The sequence below is a fragment of the Oryctolagus cuniculus genome, chromosome 6 (genome assembly GCF_964237555.1).
Source record: "Oryctolagus cuniculus chromosome 6, mOryCun1.1, whole genome shotgun sequence".
Lineage (NCBI taxonomy): Eukaryota > Metazoa > Chordata > Mammalia > Lagomorpha > Leporidae > Oryctolagus > Oryctolagus cuniculus.
Genome location: NC_091437.1, coordinates 64,076,249 through 64,095,484, shown reverse-complemented (window position 1 = coordinate 64,095,484; position 19,236 = coordinate 64,076,249). Strand labels below are relative to the sequence as shown.

The 19,236-nt window shown below is 50.9% G+C and overlaps 1 protein-coding gene across 1 annotated transcript in view; it reads left to right on the top strand.

The window, feature by feature from the left end:
• Positions 1–19,236, top strand: part of COL23A1 (collagen type XXIII alpha 1 chain) — a 314,350-nt gene that overhangs the window by 32,595 nt on the left and 262,519 nt on the right. The gene's annotated exons all lie outside the window — the stretch shown is intronic.

Here is a 19,236-nt window from a genome sequence, read left to right as displayed (position 1 = left end):
TGGACTGGCTGAGCCCTGAACCAGCTCTGTGACTAGTAAGAGGCCCTCCCACTCTGTATCCTCATCTATAAAATGGTGCCGTGGATTGAATTGTGTCCCCACAATTCAATTCAGCTGTGTGCAAGTCCTAACCCGCAGTACCTGTGGATAAGACCTTATTTGGAAATGGGGTGGTTGCAGATTAATGGCAGAGCCCTCTTATCCAGGAGGGTGCATTCCAGGGCCCCCAATGGAAGCCTGAAGCCTCAGATTGTAACAGACCCCGTGTGTACTGTGTTTTTTCCTATACATGCCTATGGTAAAATTTAATTGCTGTTAGGCCCAGTGAGAGATTTAACAATACAAAGTAATGATAAGGGGCCAGCGCTTTGGCGCAGCGGGTTAAAGTCCTGGCCTAAAGCGCTGGCATCCCATCTGGGTGCCAGTTCCAGTCCCAGCTGCTCCTTTTCCAATCCAGCTCACTGCTATGGGATGGGAAAGCAGTAGAAGATGGCCTGAGTCCTTGGGCCCTTGCACCCATGTGGGAGACATGGAAGAAGCTCCTGGCTCCTGGCTTTGGATCAGCGCAGCTCCAGCCATTGTGGCTGTCTGGGGAGTGAATCAGTGGATGGAAGACCTCTCTCTCTCTCTGTCTTTACCTCTTTCTGTAACTCTGCCTTTCACATAAATAAAATAAATCTTTTTTTTTTTAAAGAAAAGAAACTAATAACAAAATAGAACAGTCATAAGGATATACTAGATCACGAGTTATGTAAACAATCTCTCTCAATACCTTCTGCGCTTTCTCCCTTTTCACTTGAGGGAACCACCTTACAGCCGAATGCAGCATCACTGCTCTTGTGCTTGGGCTGCTATAAATAAGATCAGGGTGATTGAACACAGCATTGCTCATCTGACACCTGGGACAGCCACCCAGGGACTAGGAGGCGGGCAGTGTGTGCCCTGTGGATCCACTGCCCAGAGGGTGGTTCCTGCCCCAGCAGGAAGGAGCAGACCATGGGAGAGTCCATCACACTACTCAGATCAGTGTGCATTTTAAAACTTTTCAGTTGTTTCTGGAATGTTCCCTGTAACATTTTTTGGGCTACAGTTGACAGCAGGTAACTGAAACTGCAGAAACAAAACCTCTGAAAAGGGGAGACTACTGGAATTAAAGACCTCGATTGAGAGCATCTGGGGCTTAGGGTGGGCCCGGGATCCAGTGATGGGGGCAGAGATTTGCAACACAGAGCAGGTCAAGTGACAGCAGAGCCGAGATCGATGTGGCGCATCAGCAAGGCTTGTGTCAGCAGAAGCTAGCCAGAGGCTCAGGCCTCAGGGCTACAGAAAGGCGGCTCCAGATGCCTCTGTGGTGATGCCTTGCTGGGCAGCTCTGGCAAGTGACAGCCAGCGGGAACACTAGGCACCTGGAGGAGGAGTCTAGGGTGGTCCAGGAGCACCAGGCACTGCCCTGTGTGAATCAGATGCTCAGACAACACCTGGGAGCCGTCTGGGAGAGACAGAGGGAGCCCGGCTGCCCTCTCTTTCTTACCTGCCTGCCCCCAAAGGCCCCGTCTCCTGCTCTTCCTCAGCACGTGGACACCTAAAATTTACCTGTGTCCCCCACATGTCTCAAGACTTCTTCCTTTTAAATTTTTAATTTTTATTTATTTGAAAGGCAGAGTTACAGAGCAAAGGAGAGACAGAGAGAGACCTTTTATCCTCTGGTTCACTCTCCAAATGGCTGCAACTACGGGGACTGTGCCAGCTGAAGCCAGAAGCTCAGAGTTTCTTCCAGACCTCCCACATGTGTGCACGGGCCCAAGCCATCTTCTGCTTCTTTTCCAGGCACACTAGCAGGGAGCTGGATCAGAAGTGGAGAAGCCGGGTCTCAAATCAGTGCCCCTTTGGGTTGCTACACCATAACGCCAGCCCCAACCCTCTTCTTTTTTCTAAACTTTGTTTTATTTATTTGAAAGGTAGAGTGACAGAGACAGAGAAACTGCAGAGAGAGGAGGAGGAGAGAGAGAGAGAGAGAGAGAGAGAGAGAGAGAGAGAGAGCTCATCCTGGGGCCAGAGCTGTGGCTCAGTAGTTTAATCTTCCACCTGCAGTGGGTGCCAGTTCTAGTCCCGGCTGCTCCTCTTCTGATCCAGCTCTCTGCTATGGCCTGGGAAAGCAGTAGAAGATGGCCCAAGCACTTGGACCCCTGCACCCACGTGGGAGACCTGAAAGAAGCTCCTGGCTCCTGGTTTCGAATTGGCCCAGCTCTAGCCGTTGTGGCCGTTTGGGAAGTGAACCAGCAGATAGAAGACCTCTCTTTCTCTGTCTCTCCCTCTCCGTGTCTGTAACTCTACCTCTCAAATAAATAAATAAAATCTTTAAAAAAAAAAAAAAAAAGAGCTCTTCCTTCTGCTGGTTCACTCCTCAAATGGCTGTAACAGCTAGGGCTGGGCCAGGCTGAAGGCAGGAACCAGAAACTGCATCTGGGGTCGCCTACATTTCAAGACCTTCTTTCTTACCTTACCTACGTATTCCAGTGTTTAAACGTGAGTTTTTATTTTTTAGATGTGTATTTTGGAGCAGGGAATAACACATGATATGATTTTAAAATTCAGGCACCACAAAAGATGATGCATGCAAGGTGATTCTCACTACCTGCCTCTCCCGATTTTCCTGCTGGCCTCCAGAGGCCCATTGCTGGTTCGCACTCTGTTCTCCAAGGCCTGTGCTGCCCGGGAGTGCATTCTGTGCTGGTGGGGACATTCTGTAGCTGTGCTGTCCAACACCACAGCTGCCTTCAGCCACAGGTGCCTGGTGCGCCCTTGACACGTGGCTGCTGTGGTTGAGTACCTGGATTTTCACATGTTCCTTCATTTTAACTTAATTTGATTTAAATCTCCTTGTGTGGCTGCAAGCTGTGGGATTGCACAGCCCCGTCCAGAGGTGGTTTATGTGCCCAGATGCTCCTCCTCTTATGATGGCCACAAAATGAGTAGGTCAGGCATGGGTTCACCACACCTAGCCTACTGACCATCATCACACAGCCTAGTCCACCCTATGTCATGTGTTCAGAACCTACAGCAGGCGGGGGTTGGGCATAAGCATCCACATGGAGCCTGTTTATAAGAAAGCTTACTAGCTACTGCACTGAATGGCTGGGTATGCATCTGCACCACTGTCAAGCTGATGGGCAGTGAGTGGAGCCGTCCTAAGTCAGAACCTTCCCGTGTCAGTCGGTCGTGCCCACTCCCGTTTCCGGGCTGTGGTTTCTCTGTGTGATGGCCTGTACCAGCCTGTGTCTGGGAGAGCAGGTGTGGCTTTGAGGTGGCCCAGTGAGGACATCCACAGGTGCAGGGGACCTGGGTTAACCCACCCTGGGTTACAGGCCATCCTGAGTCCGTCCCACGCTGGAAGGAAGGAGGCCCCCATGCTGTTCTCTGACTTCTGGGCACTTGGCACTGGAGCCTGTCCTGAGCCAGGCCCCGCGGCAGGGCCTCCTGGCCAGGGATCCACGTCCAGGAGGGAGGAGGGGAGGGGGTGACCTCAGGCAGCCTGAGCGTGTGCTGCTGCCAAGAGCTTTCCTCCAGGGCCAGCCCGAAAGGCCTGGCTTGCATTTTGACTCTGCCACTTCATCAGCCACTGCATGGCCTCACAATGCATGTCCTGGAGACGGGGCCCACGGTGGTATAAACAGCCCTGGCATTCAGACCTCTCTGAGTTACATGCCTTGGAATATTAACTAGCACAAATGCTGCCCTGGGCTCCTGCATGTGACTGTATGGACAGATAATTAAGGTGCAGTGAGGCCACTGGGTATCCCTTGTAACAAGAGATTAAGACACAGAGACACACACAAGAGAGGCACAGGGAAAAGGTGGCCAGTCAACCTGCAGTCACCTGGAACCTGGACTTGCAGAACCAGTGGCTGTGGTTTGAGCTGCCCGGTCTGTGGGACTTCTGTGTGGTAGTCCCAGCAAACAAATGCAGAGAGTGACCGTTTATTGGGTACTGAGCTTCTGTTTGGAAATGTGCGAAAGTCCTGGAAATAGATAGCAGTGACTGCTGCACAGCCCAGTAAATGTGCCAGGTGCCACAGAGCTGCACTTTTTGGATGGTTAACAATGGCCAGTTTTATGTTTGCGATGATTTTTTTTGGTTCAGTGGTAGAACTGACCCTGATTTGCCTGGTGTGGGGAGATGCCTATTCCCGAAAAATCGCCCCAGCCAGGGGCGATAGGGATGGTTCTTGAAATAGGAGGGGAGGCAGATGTAGTGGTAGAGGGGAGAGTCCTGTGGTGCAGAGAAAGGGGGCTGCCCCAGTGAAAATTGGGGTGCTGTATCCAGAAGTAGAGAAAACAGATATAGCGAGGCAGACACAAACAGTATTGACCACTTCAGTCTTGCTGCAGGGCCAGCGGACCAGTTACATTGAATGACCCGTGGCTGGGAACCATAAGCAGATTCTGGGTACCAAAGAGTCTCCTCCACTTCAAGCAGTTGAGTGCTGTCATTTCACTCCGTTGAATTTGTCTGAGAGGCAGTGTGGCCTACAGGCAAAGCACAGGGACTCTGTGTTCACACTGCCTGGCTCAAGTGCTGTCACTTACAGCTGCACGACTGCCTCATTTTCCATCCGTACAGTGGGGTTTCTAATAGTGCCTGCCTCTGAGGACCACTGTGAAGATTGAATGAGTTAACTCGTATAGACAGCTCAGGACAGGGCCTGGCGCTGCCTCCCGAGCAAGTGAGCTAGCGAGCTGTGGTTACCATTAACTCAGATCCACTCTGCCTGTTGGGGGCTGCCAGGGAGGAAGCAAGGGGGTGAGGGGAGGACAAGCGGAGGATGGCCGGCAATCTTCTGGAGGGAAAGAACAAAGGCAAGGCAGACCCACTGGCATGTGGGTGAGAAAACGCTGGGGATGCACGTGAGAGAAACAGCCACTGGACCCGGTCAGCTGTCGCGGGTATCCAGGAGGCCTCGTGCGCAGCCACAGCCAGAGCCAGGGCACCTTCCCACCTACGCCTGCTTCTAACGGGGCTCGACCTGCCCTGGTCTTTGTAATTGGGAACATTCTAGAGAAGTGATTGTAGTCCTTCTTGTGCCCTGTGTCACATCACAGAGGCACTGTGCGTGGTTTGCAGGGGACGAGGTTGATTCTGCAGGAGTCAGTGGTGAACAGACTGATCAGAGCGGGAAGCCTGCTCTGTGGAAATGCCTGGAGGTATGCGTGGAGGAGTGAGGTTGACTCTGGGACAACGTGGAACAGTTGAAGGAAGGTGTTGCTGAGCAGCTCAGAAGTGGTGAGGGTGACTGCTGCTGGGTTTGCTGCAGGAGGAGTGAGCTCGGCGAAGGAGAACACGGCAACAGGAAATTGTTATCCTCTTCTGAATTATTTGCAGAATTTTTAAAATGTTACTGTGAAAAAAAAGAACAACTATTCAATCCCATTTGGCTTGAGTGGCCTGTAAGGCAGTTATCTAACTATGTACCAGCGCTGCAGAAGACCACTTGAGGCTCATTTTTTTATGTATTTTTAAAAGATTTATTTATTTAATTAAAAGACAGAGTTACAGAGAGAGGTAGAGACAGAGAAAGAAGTCTTCCATCCACTGGTTCACTCCCCAGTTGGCCACAAAGGCTGGAGCTGGGCCAATCCAAAGCCAGGAGCCAGGAGCTTCTTCCGGGTCTCCCACGTGGGTGCAGGGGCCCAAGCACTTGGGACATCTTCCACTGCTTTCCCAGGCCAGAGCAGAAAGCTGGATGGGAAGTGGAGCAGCCAGGACTCGAACTGGTGCCCATATGGGATGCCGGCACTGCAGGCGGCAGTTTTACCTGCTCTGCCACAGCGCCAGCCCCTGTGGCTCATTTTTTAAATGGCACCAGGATTCTCCAGAAGCTGACTGCAATTCCCCCACTCCACTGGGCCCAGATATGTGTTCATTCATTCATCTGCTCCAACCCTATTTTTATTTTTATTTATTTATTTTCATTTTATTTGAAAGGTAGACAGAGAGAGACCTCCCATCCACTGGTTCACTCCCCAAATATCTGAAATAGCCAGGGCTGGGCCAGGTCAAAAGCAGGATCTCAGGACTCAATCCAAGCCTCCCACGTGGATGCTAAGAACCCAAGTACTTGAGCCATCACCTGCTGCCTCTTAGACTGTCGAGTACACATTAGCAGGAAGCTGGTTTGAAAGCAGAGGAGCTGAGATTCAAACCAGTTCCTCGATCAGGGGATGTGATCATCTCAGGCAGCATCTTAACCACTGGGCCAAAAACCTGTGCTTCCCTAACCCTACTTTGTACTGCTTTGTGGGGGTGATTAGTGGGATTGTTGGAGGAACTGCACACCCAGGTGTTCCAGGAAGGTGGTTCCCATGCAAGAACTGTATTCCTTTGAGAATAGGATGAGTTCTAAGAGCAAATATCCTACAGAAATTCACAGGAGAGAGGGATCGCTCCAGGTCAGAGGGCCCTTCCTGGGGAAGATGATGGTGGGGTAGGATTGTGAGAGGGGTTGGCATGGGGTGAGGGACAGCTGGGTGGGACACATTCCATGGGACCCAGCATCCAGAGCAGAGACAAGCAGGAGTGACAAAGACTCTTTTGGTTGGAAGTGGCAGTGGGAGGTGAGGGTGGGACCAGGGTGGGCAGGGACTGGGGCTTTGTTCCAGGGGACCCAGCTGAAGCTGTCTCAAGAGGAGGACGCTAGAACCAGCAGGGAGGGTAGCCTGGATCACAGATATGCTTCCAACAGAGAGGCCGCTGAGAGGTCTGCTCAGGACAGGGATGGGCTTGTCTTGTTCACAGCTGTGTCCCATGAGCCTAAAATGGTGCCAGGCACGTGGAGGAGGTCTGATGAGTATCTGCTGAGCAACTGTCTGTAGAAGGAGTCGTGAGAACTTGAACGAGAGCCATGAGAACTGATAGCAGGGAACAGCTGCGAGAGACACCGGGCCATGTGGCGGACAAAACCCACAGACAGGATGAATGGGCAAGGCGGGGTAGAGCGCAGAGATGGATTTCCAAGCCTGGGGGAGACGCCTGCCCCCACCAGAAGCAGGAAATCCCCACAGAGGAACCAATTTGGAAGGGAAGATGTTAAGCGTGGTTTTGTGCAGGGGCCTCATGAACCAATTTGTAGACCCACTGATGAATGGAAAAAAATAATTAGAAGTCTTCAAGAATTGTCTAGCCAGTCTGAATCTATTAATTATATATGTACCATGTGCTATAAATAAAGATCTTGACATTTAACTATGTTCTGACCACTGGGCTTTGGAGATTTTCTTGTGACCACCAGAGGGAGCCCAGCATATTTATTAAACTGTATAGACATCTAGCAAGAATTTTTTTAAAATGGCAATTTATGTATAATCTATAAATATATATTTATAAATGTATAAAATTACTGGAAATCACACAAAAGTTTAAACCACAGACAGGGACACACACAGGTAACCACTAAAATGAAAGACTCCGTAGGAATTTTCCAGATTGTTCCAGAATCAAGTGGTTTGCCGCTAGTTTCAAGAGGTTATGAGGACTGTGTGAAGGGTAAAATATCCGTTAGAAAACACTTCTAAGAACATATCACCCCATTCATGCAGCGTGTGCCTGGCTTAGCTGTTACCAGGGACTCTATGTAACTCTGGGAAGAGAAGACCAGAAACGTCTTGGCTCCGGCTCGCTCTGCCAACCACTGGGTGTCAGGTACAACTCTGCAGTCTGTGAGGTGCCGTGTAACCCTGCCCAGGAATGAGCATCCTCCTGTCAAGAGCTTACTCATGGTAGAATGGCCTTTTCCAAGAGCTAAGGCAGTGCCATCAAATCTGGCTTCTTCCCTTGTATCTTTTTTTTTTTTTTTTTTTTTTTTTTTTTTTGACAGGCAGAATGGACAGTGAGAGAGAGAGAGAGAGAGAAAGGTCTTCCTTTACTGTTGCTTCACCCTCCAATGGCCGCTGCGGCCAGCACGCTGCAGCTGGCACACCGCATTGATCCGAAGCCAGGAGCCAGGTGCTTCTCCTGGTCTCCCATGCGGGTGCAGGGCCCAAGTACTTGGGCCATCCTCCACTGCACTTCCAGGCCACAGCAGAGAGTTGGCCTGGAAGAGGGGCAACCAGGACAGAATCTGGTGCCCCCACCGGGACTAGAACCCGGTGTGCCAGCGCCGCAGGTGGAGGATTAGCCTATTGAGCCGTGGTGCCGGCCCTTCACTTGTATCTTTGCCCACGTATATTGTGCATGGGTTCAGGATTTAAATGTAAACAGTGAAACCACAGACAGCTAGACAAAAATACAGTTGCTTTTTTAAAAAGATTTGTTTATTTTATTTGAAAAGCAGAGTGACAGAGAGGGAGAGAGAGGGATTGAGATTCACACCCCAAGTGGCTGGGTCATACTGAAGCCAGGAGCCTGGAACTCCGTCTGTGGCTCCCATGTGGGTGGCAGGGGCCCAAGTACTAGAGCCACCAGGTGCATTAGCAGGAAGCTGGATCAGAAGCGGAGCAGCTGGGACTCGAGACAGTGCTCTGATATGGGCTGCCGGCGTTACAAGCGGTAGTGTCACAAGGCAGGCCCCAGAAGATCGCTTTTTTAAATTATGAAGACGAGATCTGAGCGTGATACCTTACGGCTGGAAACCACAAAGCAAGTGCTTCTCCATAAGGCACCCGGCAATGCCTGGACATATTCTCAGTTTGTCACGACTTGAGAGGGGCTGCTACTGGCATCTGGTGGGTGGGGGAGCTCTTCCACCCAGAACAGCAGCAGCACTGAGGTGCAAAACCCCTGCCACCAAGTGAGCCGCTTTCTTGAAAAGCCTAAACACCTGAATTTTCTGTACAGAAAGAAAATCCCACCTTAACAAAGTTTAAAGATACTCATCTATAACAGACACGTGGTGGTGTGCTGTAAAACACTGGAGATGCAAAGTGTTCCCGCGGAAGAACAAGGAAACACCAGGTCGTCCAGCGAGACCGGGCGAAGGCTGCACACAGGGCGTCCCTGGCCTGTGCACTTGAGGGGGTGAGTGACTGGGGTTGGGGGGGGGGGGCAGCACAGATGACATTGGTGCTCAGGCTATTGCAGTCTCTGCAGAAGGCAGTTTCGCTAGAAAGCAGAAGTTCAGTCCTTCTCCCAGCGTTTTCACTCCTAGGTTCAGTGTACAAGGGGTCCTCAAAGAATGCACTGAAAACACATATTATGAAAAAAAACTGGCTTGCATTTCAATTTTCTTCTTCACCAAAGCAAACTTAAATTTTTTTAATTCATTTATTTGAGAGGCAGGCAGAGAGCTCCCTTTTTCTAGTTCCCTCCCCAAGTGTCCAACAGCCACCGCTGGGCCATGCAGAAGTCTGGAGCTGGGAACTCAATCCACCTCTCCACTGTTTAACAGGGACCCACCTGGAGCCATCACTGCTCCATCCCAGGCTGTGCATTAGCAGGAAACTAGAATTGGAAGCAGAGACAGGACTCAACCCCAGCAATACATGCGGGATGCAGGCACCCCAAGTGCCCAGTGATATCTTGTTTTATGTTTTGTTTTCTTTGAGCCAAGTGCTATGGTGTCTTATTCACTGCACTAAACTCCCACCATCAAACTTACTTGTAATTCCATCTCCATAAACTTTCTGAAGCACCCTCATATTGACAGCTGTGCAAAGGTGACTACAAAGTGAGGTTCATCAGAACACCATGTATAATAGCAGTACTAGAAATAATAACCAGGCCAGCACTGTGGCACAGCGAGTTAGAGCCCCAGCCTGCAGCACTGGCATCCCATATGGCCACTGGTTCGAGTCCTGGCTGCTCCACTTCTGATCCAGCTCCTGGATGATGTGCCTGGAAAAGTAGGGGAGGATGGCCTGGATCCTTGGGCCCCTGCACCTACATGGGAAACTAGAAGCTCCTGGCTTCAAATCAGCTCATCTCCGGCTATTTGTGGCCATTTGGGGAGTGAAACAGTGGATGGAAAACCTCTCTCTGTGTGTCTCTACCTCTCTCTATAACTCTTTCAAATAAATAGAACAAATCTTTAAAAAAAAAAAAATAACCCAAGCCATTTACAGATCAAAGATAGCCAGCCACACTGTTTGAAAAGTAGGAGTGGGGACAGGGGTTGTGGCACCATGGGTTAAGCTGCTGTTGGGGTACCCACATTCCATATCACAGTGTTGGTTCAAGTCCTGACTACCCTGTTTATAATAAATTTAAAATTTATAATAAATATAAAATTTATAATTTTTAAAGTTTATAATAAATATAAAATTTATAATAAATTAAAAATTTAAAAAGAAATATGTATTCTGGAGTAAAACAGCTGGGCTTGCATGTGGATATGCCGGTTTGAGCTGTGTGACCTTGGGCACGTCACTTGGCATCTCTGAGCTTCAGTTAACTCCTCTTCCATGGGGTAATCTCGACCTACAAGGTGGTGATTTGATATTTCACTTGTTCTTTGTTCAGTAACATTTGCCACGTCCTGTTGGGTGACTAAGACAAAGTCCAGGCCCTCCTGGAATTTACAAGCTGGGCTGTCAGGGGCGGCATGGGGAAGACAAAGTGAAATGGGTAGACCAGCAAATGAATGAGTTCACATGAATTGTGATAAGAGCTAGGGAGGCACCAACAGGATGCCTCGGAGAGTGTGAGGGGCCAAGGTCTGCACTTGAGAGGGAAGGTCAGGCTTGCTTCTCTGAGGAGGGGGCAGTGAGGACGCCATCTGCATGATGAAAAGAAGCCAGGCACCCCAAGATGTCCCCCAAGGCCCCAGGAACAGCACATTCCTCACCAGCCTGGAGGTTGGGGGATCTTCCAGGAGCCAGAGGAGTCAGGGTGTCTGAAGCAAGCAGGGTAGGACCTGGGGACAGAGCACGAAGTGGGAACATGGAGGAGAGAATGTCATCCAAGGAGCTGTGGTACATGGAGAGTGACACTGCCTGGCCTCTGGCCTCCTGGGAGAACCTGAGAGCAACCTGAGGTTGGCTGGGGAAGGGAAGGAGCCACTCAGAGTCGGAGTCTACAGAGAGTAATAGGGCTTGGGCCGAGGGCACCACGGCCAGGCAGCGGGGCCACATGGACAGGGCGGGTGTGTATTTTAAGGATCACATGGGCAGGACTTGGAGGGGAGCTGAATAAGGCGCAATGTGGGAGAGAGAAGACTGGGTGGCTCCCAGGTGTTGGATAACTCTGAGGTTTTTGCCCTGGATGAATCGTGGCTAGTAGAGGAGGAGGATTAAGCGTTTGTTCAGATCTATTCATTTTGGCAAGGACTCCTGGAGACTGGGAGGAGATAGTGCAGGCAGCCCTTGGGTGAAGTGGCTCACTAAAGTGGAGGCAGTAGCACAGGACCTGGCTATGCACTGGTATCTGTGGCGCCGTGTGCTGTGTGCTCTGAACACACACAGGGCATGTTGTGGTGAATATGGCAACGGTTGCCGTGTTCCTGTGCTCGGCCTGGGACCGGGAGGACCTCCAGAGAAGTGGAACCACCTGAGTAATGCAGCTGCATCTGAACTCATGGCAGGGTCACATCCCCTAAACCCATCACAAGCGGGAGATGTCACAGGTGGAAAATGCAGTGAAGGCCCCTACCCCGCCGGCAGCCCCGAGCCCTGGAGAGCCTGGGTCGGTCCTCTCATGACCGCGAGGTGACTAGGGGTGCGCTCGCTGCCGCTGCTCAGCATTTCCAGGGGTGATGGGACCACAGGCGCTAGCCCAGGAAAGGTCGGCATCCACACCCCAGGTATGCAGTGCACCAAGTGTGTGCTGCTTCTTTGTCATAGTCAGTTGAAAAGCTGTAAGCTTGGGGCTGGCGCTGTGGTGCAGCAGGTTAACAGCCTGGCCTGCAGTGCCGGCATCCCATATGGGCGCTGTGGTTCAAGACCTGGCTGCTCCACTTCCGATCCAGCTCTCTGCTATGGCCTGGGAAAGCAGTAGAAGGTGGCCCAAGTCCTTGGGCCCCTGCACCTGCATGGGAGACCCGGAAGAAGCTCCTGGCTCCTGATCGGTGCAGCTCTGGCTATTGCGACCAATTAGGGAGTGAACCAATGGATAGAGGATCTCTCTCTCTCTCTCTCTCTCTGCATAACTCTTTCAAATAAATAAATAAATCTTAACAACAACAAAAAAAAAGCTGTAAGCCCAGGTCTGTTTGGATGTGTGCATACAGAGGTTTACTGTCAGAAACTGATTCACAGGATTTTGAAAGCCAGCAAGTCCCCCCCAGTCTGCAGGACGGGCTGTTGAGACTAGAAACCCAGGAAGAGCTGGTGCTGCAGCTCCAGTTCTGAGGCCCAGTTTGAGTCCTGTGTTTTTGCTGTGTTCAGGCCCTCAGCTAAAGGACCATCCACTTTATGGAGATAAATCTGCTTTACTCAAAATCCACCTGTTAATCTCATCCACTGACACCTGCAAAGAAACCTCCAGAATAATGTTGGACCACCTTTGTGGGAACCATGGCCCAGCCCAGGTGACGCTCAGCGTTGGCTTCCCTTGCTCCTGCTTCCTGACTTGACTCCTCCTGCTTCCTCGCCCCTCTTCCCCAGCAGTCAGCTCTTTCATCCTGCTTTCCCACAGCCCCATACAGGCCTGTGTTGTCCTTGGCCCCTGCCCTCAGCGGTGGGACAAAATGTTCTCGGTTTCAAAGCCTTCGTGGTTCTCCCCCTATTTGTCAATCTAATTTTAAAGAAGATTTATGTATGTATGTATGTATGTATGTATGTATTTTATTTGAAAGGCAGAGTTACAGCAAGAAAAGGAGAGAGATGGACAGACAGGTCACTCCCCAGATGACGACAATGGCCAAAGCCAGGAGCCTAAAACTCTACCCGGATATCCTACATGGGTGGCAGGGGGCCCAGAACTTGGGCCATCTTCCACTGCTTTCCCAGACAAATTAGCAGGGAGCTGGATCAGATGTGGAGCAGCTGAGACTTAAATCAGCAGTTATATAGGATGCCAGTGTTGCAGGCAGCGGCTTTACCTGCAGCACTACACTAGCCCCTGTCAATCTAATTCCTGCCTCCCTCTCTGGGTCCATCTCTTCCTGTGTTCTGTGGAATTGCTCAGAACCCCTGTCATTCTTTGTGTTTATATTACAGCACTATTCGCTGCAGCCACGATATGAAACCGAGTGAGTGTCCATGAACAAGGGAATGAAGGCAATGTGGTATATTATATATACACAGGGGAGTACTCTTCAGCCATGAAAAGGGATGAAATCCTGTCATTTGCAACAAGGAGGATAAACCTGGAGGACACTGTTAAATAAAGGCACCCAGGCATAGAAAGACAGGAGCATAGAAAGATCTCAATCCTGTGTGGAATCTGAAGTGGAACTCACAGCCGTAAACAGTAGAATGACGGTTCCCAGAGGGCGCTGAGGACAGGAGAGGCTGGTCACCAGCACAGAGATACAGGTAGACAGGAGTGAGTCCTGGCGTTCCATAGCACGGCAGGGTGATGACAGTTAGCAGTGTTATAGTGAATAGTTCAAAATAGCTGGAGGAGAGAGTTTTGAATATCTCACCACAATAAAGTGATGTAGGAGGTGACACTAAGCTAAATACCTGGGTTTGCTCCCTCAGTCCACATGTACGTTGTGTGCATGGATTGAAACATCACACAGTACCCCATAAATGGGTATAATTATTCATTGGAAGCAAAATAAAAAATATATCCCTTCCTTAATTTTTAAAAGACATCCTTATTTTGCTTGTTAATTTCCTGAGGAACATAGAGAGAAAGAGAGAAAAGGCACTTCGTTAGACCACCACCCAGATTTCCACAATGGCCAGAGCTGAGCCAGGATGAAGCTAGGATCTAGAAACCCAATCCAGGTCTCCCATGTGGGTGGCAGAGACCGAATACTTGAGCTATCACCACCGCCTCCCACAGTGTGCTTTAGCGGGAAACCAAACAGGGAGCGGAACTGGGACTCGAACTCAAGCACTCATGTGGGACGCAGGGGTCCTGAACACCCTTCTCCTTACTTTTTGCCCCAAGTATGCTTGTTCATTCTTCAGGGCTTCAGCTTCAGGCTCACCTCTTCCGGGGAAGTTTTCCCATTCTCCAGGCAGAATTAATTGTTCCTTGCAGGATCTCACCATATTGTGGGTGCTGCTCAGCTGCAGCAGCTGTCACTCCACATTGTAGCTGCTGTCACTGCACTTGCAGCTGTTCTGAGCTGGCTAAGGGCTTAAATTCATTTTCCAGGTTCTTGCCTTTTACTTAGAGAAGAATTCTAATTACAGGCCCAAACACGGCATGCAGTGTGATCAACTTTATTTATAAAGCAAGGAAAATACACAGGCTCATTAAGGCTTTATTAAGGGAGAATGGGTCCAAAGAAAGGGAATTATCCTACCTTGCTCCAATCATCCTGAGTCCACGTAGAGGAGAGAGAGCTTCCGCTCTTCCTAGCTTTTTATGCACTTGGAAAAACAGAAGTGCTTACGTGGTACCACCCACATGTCCCAGGTAAAAAGAGGTACTTTCTGGGGAGAGGTCCCCTGATTGACAGGTAGATGAAAAGGACAGCACCAAGTGAAGGAGGTGCAGCTTCCAACTCATGAACTTAAAATCATCTATCTAAGCTGTCCTACTTGACAGCCACACTGTCACCCTGGAAGGCCACGCCCTGCCCCTCCATAATAAAGGAGCAGGCGCACTCAGCTCTTTTTATAAACACTCTTGTGTGACTTGTGACGGGCCGACGACAGGTCTGCTGGAGGCCGTTCCAGAGGAGGGATAATCAAGTCTAGGAATAGAGCTGCGGTGGACACTGCCACTCCTGCATTTCCAGGCTGTCCAGGCACAGAGGGGCCTGCCCGGTGGGGGGGGGGGGGCTTCTCCTGCCCTTCTGTGCTGAGACTGCACCCTGCTCTCCCTGCCTCCAGCCCCATGTTTGCACCACATGGCTGGACTCAGACATCGCTGGGGCCAAGGCTAGCTCTGCTGAGGCCTGAGCTTTCCCCAGGGGCTGATGGTTAAAGTCATTTGCGTCTGGTGTGGCGCTCCCTGGCCAGGGCCCTTGCCGTGATTCAGATCCTGCAGGGGCCCTTGCCATCTGCGCTGTGGAAATGTACTCCCTGCCGGCAAGCAGCTCAGAAAGCTCCTTCCTGAGAGCCCTGCCTAATCCCTCTGCAGCTCACATTTCCTGTACTTGACGTTCTAGCCCCGCGCCACTTAAATCTAGTAGAGCTGGGGAGCTTCGAGACCCAGGCAGAGCCAACTGCCACCTCTGCACAGGTGCTCCTCCCTCCACCCAGGCTCTGTGTGCCCCTCTGCCCTAGCCGTGGACGCCCATGGCCTCGCAGAGGTGGTGCCAGCTTGTCCCCACCGTGAGCCAGCCAAGCCCTCTAGCGTAGGGTGTTCTCCGTTTGCATCCTCGTAGGATTGATGGGACAGGCTGTTGGGTGCTCCTGCTTGACTGTGCTAGCAGTCATGGCTGTGGCAGAAACATATGGAAATGTTCCCCTTTTCCTTCATCTCTTAATTTGGCTCCCTCCGCCCCAGGCCCGCATTGCCCACACAAACCCTGCGTTATTTCACTTCATCATCCCGAAGTGCTTAGCGGCATCTCACAGGAACCAGGGGGAAGCAGCAGCTGTGAGGGCAGAGGCCTGGCCTTGCAGGCTCTGGGCTGTCATGCAAGGAGCAGAGAGGAGGGAGGGGATCCAGGGAGGGGCTGGGATGCTGCCCTGAGGAGTCACATGGATGGTGAGCAAGTTAGTGTTCCATGGTGCTAGCAAAAGAAGTCAGCTCTGGCAGATTCAGCCCAAAAAGGAAGCATCTGAAGAAATACAGGGGCTCCCAGAAGCGAAGTGCAGGTAAAAGGAGGCTTTGGGGTACAGGCCAGCGGTAGGATCAGGGCATTTCCTGAAATCTGGTCAGCAGGAACCTGGTCAGATGAGTGGCTCACTCTACTTGAGATTTAAGGACAGAGCCTGCTGGCCAGGCCTGGATCCTGTTCCCTTTACCTCTTAGCCTGGGGCTTCCATGGCAAAGCTGACAGGCAGAGAGATCCCCTCCACTGAAGCCCTTCCCAGCCCTGACCCTCAGGGGTGCCAGGATGCTGCCTAAGGTGGGGGAAGGAAGTCTGGGTTTGGATGCAGGTGGACCCAGTGGTGAATGCCAGCCATGCACCCGTGGGCTCTGTGAGCTCGGGCAGGTCCTTCACACTCTGCATCCCCCTGTGCACAACATGGGGTACTACACTTCCCGAGTGTACAAACGGAGTGGAAGTGCTTGGGCACACAGTGGGCTCCTCGCTTATCCCTAAGGGAAGTGGACTGTGGCCCCCAACCCAGGTGGGCAGGCAGCCAGGATACAGCTCGTTATTCCAGCGGGGGTGATACTAGGAGTGAGCACAGAAGCAGCGGGCACCTTCCTTCTGTTCCCTCCTCTGCATGAACAAGTGTGGCTTCTTCATCTCTGGGTTCATCCAGTGCCAGGAGCCCTCGGCAAGAGAACCTTCTGTTAAAAGACAGGAAGAACAACTCCTGGCTCCCTGGGGAGCCCTTGGACTTGAGATTCCCTCTGCTGCTCTGTGCATTATCTGCAGGCAGTTTCACAGCCCTTTCATGGTCCACCAAAGGCCCCCTCTGCCTCTCTGTTCCTTTGTGTTTTCCTCCGCCCTGCCTTCAAACAGCAGAATGCCAGTAGAGTCGCCTGCCCCCCTAGGTCGTGATTTTCACAACACTGATGGGCTTGAGGCTGCCTGTGCTCTGCTCATGTCTGTGCGGATAGACCTGTGTGGACCCCAGAGCCGCAAAAATGCTAGCAGGGGAAGAAGTTCAAGGTGGAGGAGGCTGAGGCTACGAGAGGGGTGGGCTCATGAGGAAGGAGCTGTCCAGGGAGCCCAGGACCTGTCCTCTCAATTTTGAATGTACTGACAACACCTCGGGTGCCCCTGGGGAGCAGGGGCAGCAGGTGTCTCAGTGGCTGACCAGGGAACACCTCCAAGCTTTGCCACTGATGGAAATGGATGATGAACACCTCTGGGAGTGACCACCCTCCCGCCTCACTGCTGGTGCCATGGATGGTGATAGAGTGACCTGCCTTGTGCCACATGTGGGCTGCAACATCCACTGTACCCCGGGCAGCACATTCCCGGCTGTGACTGTGGGCCTCGAAGTGCTTGCAGCATTTCCTCTGTCTGGGGCAACCTGGTGAGGGCAGGGGGCCACCTCCTGAGGGAGACTGGGGGCAGCTGCCCAGGGATGACTGTTCCCCACCCCCTTCCTCCTGCCCAATGCCTGTGTCCTCCCTAAAGTGGACATCCAGGCACTCCGGTGGGGCTGCAGGCAGAGAGGTCTAAACGGCTTACGTCCATTACCTGGAGTTCGGGGTGGGACAGGAATTGGCTGCCCACACTCAAGCAGACATCCAAACCCCACATCTCAGTGGGTTCATGGTTGATAGGCTAGGGTGGCAGCTTGCTCCCTTGGTGACATCTAAAGTGGCACCTGTAGGTAGTTACTGGCTTGCTAGGGTGTAGTCTGTTTATGTTTGGGTCACGGTCACGGTGGCTTTTCAAGGAGAGAGCACAGGATGGATAGAGGAAAAGTTGTGTTCCCTGTGTCTCTGCCTCTTAAATAAATTATAAAAACCCACCCCCCCCATCTAATCCCATGCTCTAGAATGTATTTTTTCGTTTTTGTTTGCTTTCTGTCAGACATGTAAACACATACACACTTAAATTTTTTTTTTTATTATTTATTTGAAAGTCAGAGTTACTGAGAGAGGAGAGAGAAAGAGATCTTCCATCTCTGGTTCACTCCCCAAGTGGCTGCAATGGCTGGGGCTTAGCCAAAATATGCAGTCTCCTCAGAGCTGCCAGCACTCCCTCCCTCCTCCTCTCTCCCTTCCCTGCCTTCTGGCCCAACCAGTAGTTCTCAGTCTCCTGCTTTGTCTCCCTGATCCCCCTTACTCTGGTCTCTGTGCTAAGCCCCAGCCAGCCTAACAGGAGGCCAGGGTGAGTAGCTGGCAAGGCCAGGCCCCTCCTTGGACAGCAGGGGATGGCAATGGATGCTCACAGGTGTCCAGTGCCTCTCACCACTGTCTCCTTGTTGTGTTTGCCTTTTTACCAATCTGTAACTCACTGCACACAGGAACACACATGTTGTAAGCTTCCAGGCCATTGAATTTCCACCAGCAGAGCACACCTGTGTCCAGGTCAACAGACAGCCCATGACCCGCCCCCAGAGACTCCCCAGGCACCTAGAGGGTACCCAGCAGCCTGATTTCTCACACAGTAGCTTATTGCCTGTGTTTTGAACTTTATGTGGCATGGCGTTGAGGCTGTGAGGGTCATCCATGGTGCTGCAGGGAGTTGGGGGCTGCCCATTCACTTGTTTGCTGTGCCACTGTTGGGCGTTTGAGTGGTGTCTGACTTTGGATTGTTATGAGAAGAGCTTCAGTAATGAACAACCTCATATATGTCATTTGAGGAACAAATGTACACATTGCTGTTGTTTTTATACCTACATTAGAACTGCTGGCCATAAGGCGTGCATGTGCCTAACTGGAGTTGATAGCACCAAATCGTTTTTCCAAAGAGAGCGATAGGCCCACCAAGCACACACAGGAATTCCGGTTGCCATGCACCCTCACCAATACACAATATTTTCTGTCTGGTTCCCTTTTGTCATTCTGGTGGCTTGCAGGTCTTTGTCTGGCTGGTTTTTCTGTTCCTTTGTTCTATCTGTCTGTCTATGTGCCAGCCACCTTATTTTAATCATCACAGCACCATAGTAAGTGATGAACAAGTTATGTTCTCCGGATTGCTCAGACTATTCTTTGATATTTGCATTTCCATCTAAGTTTTAAATCATTTTGCCAGTTGCTAAAAATGAAAGCAAAACCCTGCTGAGATTTTGAATAATATTCATTAAATATGAATTGGAGAGAGGTGACATCTACACAATCTTGAGGCATTCAATTCATGAACATTGTTTATTGCTTCATGTATTTGCGTCTTCATTATTTGAAGTGCTTTATAGTTTTGAATGTAGACATTTTGCATAATTTTTATTAGACTGATTCCTAGGAATTTTTTCGCATTTAAGAATTTTCCCTTCTGATTGTTTTTGATGATTGAAAAGAAATTTTTTAAAAAATTGAGAGACAGACAGAGTGATAGTTCTCTTTCCCAAACACCCACAATGGCTGGAGCTGGCCAAATCCAGGAGCTAGGAACTCATTCCAGGTCTCCCTTGTGGGTGGTAAGGACTGAACCGCCTGAGCCA